Genomic DNA, 9,261 nt, shown 5'->3' with positions numbered 1-9,261 from the left:
TGGTGCAGTGGTTGAGCGTCCGCCTGCCGATGCAGGGGACACGGGTTCGTGCCCCGGTCCGGGAAGTTCCCACATGCCACGAAGCGACTGGGCCCGTGAGCCATGGCCGCTGAGCCTGCGCGTCCGGAGCCTGTGCTCCGCAACGGGAGAGGTCACAACAGTGAGAGGCCCGTGTACTGCAAAAAAAAAAAAAAAAAAAAAAAAAAAAAACTATAAGTCTTTTACTTTCATTAAAAAATACTGCTTTTTTGACAACTGACAAAAAAAAAAAGCCTGTGGATTTTTGTTGCCATTGTTTATTTATTTCCCTCACTTAAAAAAACAAGTTACTGATATTTTTCTGTGAGTAGCTGTAATTGGCTCTGGCCAGCCAATAAATTCAGGGAGGAAATTAGGGTTTTTCTTGTGCTATGAGTAAGTTACCCAGGAACGTTTTCTAATTACCTTGTTTTATGACAACTGCTTCTACTCAGGAGGTATTTATTGAAAAATCCCTTCAACTACTTCAGAGATATACTTCGAAAGCAAAAGTATTATTTATTTCTAGCTTTTTGCTAGAGTGAAATACTGCCACTTTTACCTGGATGGAGGTGGGGAGATGCCATCCTGCTATGCTGTTATCTCTGACTCAGGGCAAAATCAGCTCCAAACCATTGTGTCTCGTGGCCCTCGTTCATCTGAGCAGCTTCAGCCCAACGTGATCACTGGTCTGTTCCCCACAGTGTCAGCTGGCACCATCTCATGACCACCTTTAAAGCAGGATCCTTCAGAAGTTCTGTGCTGCAGTTAACCTCTCTTCCCCTTGGACTGTCCTCCAGTCTTGCTCTAATAGAACCTCATCCTGGAGATCTACTCGCCGGCCTGGTGCTCACAGCCAACAGCACTGTACTATGTACCTAAAGTTTTCTAAGAGGGTGAATCTTAAGTGCTCTTACCACACACATGTACACACAAAATAATAATAATAATAATAAAGGAGGCAAGAGGAAAGTGGCCCCTTTTGCAAGGTGATGGATATGTCTGTAGCCTTGAAGGTGATCATGGTTTCATGGGTGTATACTTATCCCCAAACTCATCGAGTTGCATACATCAAATATGTACAGCTTTTCCCATGTCAATCATACCTCAAGAAAGTGGGTTTGTTTGTTTTTGTTTTGTTTTGTTTTGCGGTACACGGGCCTCTCACTGTTGTGGCCTCTCCCATTGCGGAGCACAGGCTCCGAACGCGCAGGCTCAGCGGCCATGGTTCACGGGCGCAGCCGCTCCTCGGAATGTGGGATCTTCCCGGACCGGGGCACGAACCCGTGTCCCCTGCATCGGCAGGCGGACTCTCAACCACTGTGCCACCAGGGAAGCCCAATAAAGTGGTTTCTAAAAAATAAAGTTTTTTTTAAATTAGGAAAAAAAGAAAAAAAATTGGGTCATATCTCTCTTTCAGCTAATGACCCAGCATGGCTGGCTGCTAAAATTATGTTATATTTTTCTTCCACCAAGATCACCACTCCTGCTCACAAGCTGTAAGAGAATCAGCATTCTATTCACCCAGGAATAAAAGGTAATCATCACGAGGCATTATGCTGTAAAATTCTATTTCCAGGCTTATAAACTCAAGTTATGAAAGACAGGTATACCCAAAATTAATAGGAATAAAGCAATACTTTGAAAAGGCATTAGTAAAACCAAAGCTGATAACTTAAAGTCCGGTTAAAATCAATATTTTCATATTTAATAACAAAAGCAAAGAAAGAGTGGCATCAGGAAGCCAGGAAAAGAGATTTTGGGAAAAGGATCTCATTCTTGGAGTTAATGAGTTTCCCTACACAAGTTCCATGAGTTCAAGAATGTTGATAACATCACCAAGTGGTATTTCAGAGCCAAGATGGAATCACAGAGCTATGTAGCACGTGTTTCGTAAGTTCAAGTTTCAATGAGGATCTCTGCATTTACCCAAAAACCTTTGAAATAATTATGTAAGGATGTAATCACGATTTTCCACTTACCACACTGTTGGAGTTGTTTTGGTGTATCTCAAAGTTTTTGGAACAGCAGTTTGAGACAATGTGATTTGATTGTGTGAAATTTTCCAGGGTGAGTGCATAAGCATGTAATTCATGTTTTTAAATACATGCTATGAAATGCACGTTGCTTATTAGCTTTCTAGCAATCTCCCAACTCTTCTATTTTCATCCCTTTAATTTTTATTAAATGATTTTCTTTTTTATCATTATCTTCCTTATTCCCAACTTCAAAGAAATAATTATTTACATGACCCTATTTTCTACTAACCTTTGAAAGTATTTTCCCTACCAGCCCCCATCTTTTTTTGGTGATATTTTGTGCAACGGTTCTTGGTAGTGGTGTCCAGCCATAACAGTTAGCATTTACTGGCCACTTACTATGTGCCAGGCACTACATTATCTCATTTAATTTACTGAAAGCACAGTTCTAAATTCTCCTGTTGCTTTTGCTTGGGAGAATTTGTTAAAACCCCGTTTATTAGTGTGAGAATTAGCAGCAGCTTTGCTGCTTGAAGTAGACTAAAAGCAAAATCCGCTCTGTATTCAAGCCAGGGTACTGAATGTGGCTGCCAGGTCCAGCTGGCCATGGGAAATGTCTGGATGATTTCATTTAACGCCTTTAGAAATATTTCTCACTGGGCTAATTCAAGGAAAATGGCTTGTCACGGATGATATCTGACTATAATAAGCGGCTAAAATGCTTTCCCAATAAATATTGTAAAATGAAACAGGTGTAAAGCCACAGTTGAAAAATCAGCAGCCAAAGAGTGCCGCAGGGATTATGGGCCAACTTTCCAGCAGAAGGCTGATCCCTGGGAGGTGGCAGGGATCCGTGTTAGCCGGGCATTTTCCCCAATGCTTCCAAGAAAGTCATCGTTTATTCAAGCATTCATTTAATAAATATTGATATACTACATAGAGGCATTCTACTGGGTCTTAGCAGGACTCAAAGATTAATGCACTTCAGCCTTAAGGAGAGGCAGGCTAGTGGGAATCAGAGGACCTGGTAGGATCTGTGTGAAGCCCTGCCACCCCACATATGCATAGATTGCTCCCTGCTGCACGTAGAGAAAACCCAAGTCCCTGAGTTGAAGGAGGTGCCAAAGGGCCATCAGTCTGGATTGGTTAGAGAGAAAAGAGCTGCAGAAGAAGCTGAAAACGAGCAAGGTGGTAGACGCTGGTGGCAGGAAACAGCTCCCCTCTCCCCTGGAGGAACACCAGGGGTTTAGAGACCTGCAAGGTAAGAGCTGAGCCCGGGCGAGTGGCCTGTGAGGACTGCCCGTTGTGTGGAGGAGCTGCAGCGGAGGCAGGCAGTGGAGGAGAGCCAAGGGCATACCTTGCGGGTTGGTCAGCTGGCTTCTGTTTGCCTCCAAGTTGTTGTGCAAGCTGAGCTCAGGGCCAGCGCTGAGAGAGGAGTGAGCAGCACGTCCAGCATCCAATGCAGAGAGCGGAGGGCTCAAAATTTAGTGTATTCAGCGGAGCTCCACGGAAGTGGGAGCTGTGAGGCTGGCCTGAGGAGCCACCCACCCTGAGGCTCGCATGTCTGCACAAAGAAGGGAGAGCCAAGGTTGTGTGGAAGCCGATGGCCCTTAAGGGAGAGAAAGGGCCCTGTGATTTTCCTGTGCTCCCAACATGTGCGTGACGATGATGATGCGTTGAGTGTTTCCTACGCGCCAAACATTTTTCTAAACATAGAAAAATGTTATCTCATTGAATCTCTATAACAACTCTATGAGGTAAATATTATTATTATCCCCATTTGGCAAGTGATAAACCTGAGTACAAGAAAGGCGACACAACTTCCCCATGTTCCCACAGCTAATACCCACAACAGCTGGATTTCGAACCCTGGCTGCCTGCCCTAGACCCACACTGTTCATTACTGAGCCATTCTGCCCCCTGGAAAATGGTCATGCTTCAGAGAAATGAAAATCCATAAAGTCATGATGCCAGGCCAGCATCAGTCAACACAGGCATCTAAGATGCATCTCAAGAGTGTATAACTGAGACACCTCAGCCACATAAGTGCAGCACATGGCTTTTACGTTTATTTGCTTAAAAAGTCTTCATTCTATCGGACTTGGAAGCGGAGCAGGAGAAGCTCGTGCTGACGGGGTGAAGGTGCCAGCAGGTCCTAAAAGCCAGTAGGAGAGCAAACCATCCCCACGATGCTCTGTGTGAATGCTCAAGGACACTTTATTACAATTCATGTGTGAGTCAAGACCTGTCCATATTTACAGCATGAGCTTCCAATGGCCAACATCTCTTAAGATTCTAATATGTCATTGCAAGTACACAAATGTACTTGTCCAGTAATTCTCTTATATCTCAAGTTGGAGTTTAAAAAAAAGGAAAATATTACTCCTGGATTTCAGGCTTTTGGTGGGGGACAGAGGGAGAAGGAGACTAATAAAGGCATATTTCAAAAATATTTACGTTCACATGAAAACCTGTACATGAACGTTCACAATAGCTCTATTGCCAATAAGCTAAAACTAGAAATAACTCAGACATCCTACAACAGGTGAAGAGTTTACAGCGGTACAGCCATACCATGGACTACTACTTAGTAATAAAAAGGAATGAACTATTGATACATGCCCCCAAAGTTGTACTTGCTACTCATTAAACTCCATTTCTGTAGCGCTGACCACCTATGCTTTCTTTTACATATTCTTATGAACACTTGGAAAAAAGACTGTGGCAATCCCATAATAGTCTGGGAAATTGAGTGCCTGGGCAGTTTGTGTTAGGGGTGGCTGTCACCAATGTTACACTGAGTTATGTGTAAGTAGTGGTATGCTGGAGTCAGCTTGTACCATTCATCACCCCAACTCTATGCTCAATGACATCATAATGGTGCCTAAAATTAGCCATGGTGGGAGCATTTACATCACGGAAATCAGCAAATCAGAGGTCACTTCCAACCCTGAGAACTTGTTATTAAAGCTTTGCCAGGATGTCACTGTGGATGTCATGTGAATAAGTTATTTTAGGAAGTTCCAAAGGTGGGAAGTGGGAATAATCCAAGACAGGGAAATCTAAATCAGTTCATATATTGTAGCACCACCACTGTATGATCCCTCATGTATCACCACCCTGATAATCAGTTCTGAGCCAGACACATTTCTCAAGCCAGAAATAAGACTTGAGGGGAAAAACCTGGGAGATGTGAATAAGGAAAATATCTGAGTTTTAATAAACAAAGTCCTTTCACATTTTTCAAGGAACATGAAAAATAAACCAATAAAATGTCACCCAACACAGTAAGACAAGTTGCTGAAAGGGAAAACACCTGGGCAAGGTCAGTTTTGACCACCTGCAGGTGCCATGTATCTATCTTGAGGAAGGTGATTCAGCACCTACAAGGATCATTGCCTGAGTGACTTCCAAACATTATTAAAGATCAAAACTTATATCTTAAAAAAAGCATTTGACAAAATCCAACACTCATCCTTAAAGGGAAAACAAAAACAAGAACCTCTTAGCAAACTGGGAATAAAGGGGAACTTTCTTAACTTGATACAGAGTTTCTAAAAACAAAAAGAAAAAAAATAAACAAAAATAAACCCAAAAAACCCTATACAACTAACAACATACTTAATAAAGAAATGCTGAATGCTTTCTCCCTAAGATTAGGAAGAGGGCTAGATGGTTTCTCTCTCTCTCTTATTCAACATATGACTCACAACTCATTCAACATAGTATTGGAAGTTCTATGTTGCAATAGGGCAAGGAAAAGAAATAAAGTACATTAAGATTGAAAAGGATGAAATTAAAATGTCCCTATTTGCAGATAACGTAATTGTGTAGAAAATCCCAAGGAATTTACAAAAAGAAAAGAGAAACCCTTCTAGAATTAGTAAGTGAGCTCAGCAGAATTGTAGGATACAAGGTCAATATTTTAAAAATTAATTACATTTCTATGTATTAATAATGATATATGGAAAATGAAATTAGAAACACAGTACCACTCATGACCCAAAAAATGAATACTTGGATATAAACTTAACAAAACATGTACAGAATCTTTATGCTGAAATTTACAAAACACTGATGAAAGAAATCAAAGACCTAAATAATTGAGGGACATATGAAATTCATGGATTCAAAGACTCAACATAGTAAAGATGTAATTTCTCCCCAAGTCAATACATAGCTTTAATGCAATCCCTATCGAAATCCCCAGCAAGATTTTTTGGCAGATACAGACAGCATTATTCTAAAATTTGTATGGAAAGGCAAAGAAACTAGAATAGCTAAAACAATTTTGAAAAAGAAAGTGGGAGGAATCACTCTACTTGATATTAAAGACTATAATATACTACAGTAATCAAGATGGTGTGGTACTGTCAAAGGGATAAATACATAGATCAATGGGACAGAATACAGAACCCATAAATAGACCCACACAAATATGCCCAACTGATTTTTGATGAAAGTGCAAAAGCAATTAAATGCAGGAAGGATAACCTTTTCAAAAAATGGTACTGGAGCAATTCGACATCTGTAGTGAAAAAAACAAAACAGAACAAAAAAGGAAGAACCTGGACTTAAGTCTCTTAACTTACAGAAAAATTAACTCATAATGAATCACAGACCTAAATGTACAATGTAAAATTAAGTGTTACAGCTCTTTTAGAACTGGTCTGGCAGGTTTCTGGTCCTTACCAGAAGACCTCCATAGGGGGGAAAAATGTGAAACTAGAACTTTTAGGAAAAAAATAGGAGAAAAATTTGGGGACACAGGACTCAGCAAAGAATTCTTAGACTTGACTAAAAAAGCATAATCTATACGAGGAAAAACTGATAAATTAGACCTCATCCAAAACTTGCAACTTTCCTATGTAAAAAATCTTAAAAGGATGAAAAGATAAGCCACAGACTAGGAAAAGATACTTGCAAACCACATATTCAACAAAGGACTAGAATACATAAAAACTCGACACTAAAAGACAAATAATCTAATTACGAAATTAGCAAAAAACATTAATAACGTGTCACCAAAGAGGATATACAGATGGCAAATAAGCACATGAAAAGATGTTCAATAGCATTATCCATTAGGAGAATGCAAATTAAAACTACAATGATATCATCACCACACACCTTGCAAAATGGCTAAAATGAAAAACAGTAACAGCACCAAATTCTGCCAAGAATGTAAAAAACTGAATCATCCATAGACTGCTCCTGAGAATGAAAAATAAAACTCTGGAAAACTATTGGGCAGCTACATACAAAACAAAAATACGACTAACATACAATCCAACAATAACACTCTTGGGCATTTTCCCCAGATAATTTTAAAATGTATGTTTACATCAAAATCTGTGTACAAATGTTCATAACAGCTTGATTCATAATAACCAAAAACTGAAAACAACTCAGATGTCTTTCACCAGGTGATCATTAAACAAATGTGGTACATCCATACCATGGAATACTACTCAACAATGAAAAGGATAAACTATTGACACACATGGCTTGGATGAATCTCCAGGGGATTATGCTGGGTGAAAGAAAGCCAATCCTAAAAAGTCAGACACTTTATGATTTTATTTATATAACATTCCTGAAAAAACAAAATTATGGACATGGAGAACAGGTTAGTCGTTGCCAAGAGTCAGGCATGGGAGTTAGGGGGAGGTATACATGGCTATAAAAGGGCATGAGGGATTCTTGTGGTGATAAAAATGTTCTTTACCTTGACTGTATCAATGAGATATCCCAGTTGTAGTAATATGGTTTTTTAAGATGTTAGCTTGGGAGAAATGGCACAAATGGTAACAGGATCTCTCTGTATCATTTCTTAGCAATGCATGTGGATCTAAAATTATCTCAAAATGAAAATTCTAATATTTTTAAAAACCCTGTATCTTGGGAACTTGATTGTTTCTTTTTACATATTTATCTGTATTTTTTTTGCTTATAACTTTTTGTAAGTTTCTTTGAAAATATTAGCCTGTCTGTATATTTATGAGACTTTTAACATGTTTGATCATTTGACACAGTAATTCCAAGCCCAGAATTATAGCCTTAGAAAAAATTCAAAATGCAGAAAAAGATGTTCATTGTAACAATATGTGCTAACAAAAAATCCTAAAAGCAACTCTGTGTCCAACATCTAAGGAGGGATTAAATAAAATATCATATCCAAATGATGGAATATTCTGCAACCACTGAGGACAATTTTTTTAAACATCTTTATTGGAGTATAATTGCTTTACAATGGTCTGTTAGTTTCTGCTGTATAACAAAGTGAATCAGCTATACATCTACATATATCCCCATATCTCCTCTCTCTTGCATCTCCCTCCCACCCTCCCTATCCTACCCTTCTAGGTGGACACAAAGCACTGAGCTGATCTCCCCATACTACGTGGCTGCTTCCCACTAGCTATCTGTTTTACATGTGGTAGTGTATATATGTCCATGCCACTCTCTCACTTCGTCCCAGCTTACCCTTCTCCCTCCCCGTGTCCTCAAGTCCATTCTCTACATCTGTGTCTTTACTCCTGTCCTGCCCCTAGTTTCTTCAGAACCTTTTTTTTTTTTTAGATTCCATATATATGTGTTACCATACGGTATTTGTTTGTCTCTTTCTGACTTAATTCACTCTGTATGACAGTCTCTATGTCCATCCACCTCACTACAAATAACTCAATTTCATTTCTTTTTATGGCTGAGTAATATTCCATTGTTTATATGTGCCACATCTTCTTTATCCATTCATCTGTCAATGGACATTTAGGTTGCTTCCAGGTCCTGGCTATTGTAAATAGAGCTGCAGTGAACATTGTGGGACATGACTCTTTTTGATTTATGGTTTTCTCAGGGTACATGCCCAGTAGTGGGATTGCTGGGTCATATGGTAGTTCTAGTTTTAGTTTTTGAGGAACCTCCATACTGTTCTCCATAATGGCTGCATCAATTTACATTCCCACCAACACTGCAAGAGGGTTCCCTTTTCTCCACACCCTCTCCAGCATTTACTGTTTGTAGATTTTTTGATGATGGCCATTCTGACCAGTGTGAGGTGATACCTCATTGTAGTTTTGATTTGCATTTCTCTAATGATTAATGATGTTGAGCATTCTTGCATGTGTCTGTAGGCAATCTGTATATCTTCTTTGGAGAAATGTCTATTTAGGTCTTCTGCCCATTTTTGGATTGGCTTGTTTGTTTTTTTTGATATTGAGCTGCATAAGCTGCCTGTATATTTTGGAGACTAATCCTTTGT

General features: G+C 39.6%; 1 non-coding gene across 1 annotated transcript; it reads left to right on the top strand.

Moving 5' to 3' along the window:
* Positions 1–6,640: 6,640 nt before the first annotated feature.
* Positions 6,641–6,701, top strand: LOC115852497 (U7 small nuclear RNA). Its single transcript, XR_004039174.1, has one exon. It is a non-coding gene; the product is annotated as a U7 small nuclear RNA (small nuclear RNA).
* Positions 6,702–9,261: the final 2,560 nt, after the last annotated feature.

The sequence above is a fragment of the Globicephala melas genome, chromosome 2 (genome assembly GCF_963455315.2).
Source record: "Globicephala melas chromosome 2, mGloMel1.2, whole genome shotgun sequence".
In the NCBI taxonomy this organism is placed as follows: domain Eukaryota; kingdom Metazoa; phylum Chordata; class Mammalia; order Artiodactyla; family Delphinidae; genus Globicephala; species Globicephala melas.
The sequence above is the reverse complement of the archived record's forward strand: the minus strand, read 5'-3'. Positions and strand labels throughout refer to the sequence as shown.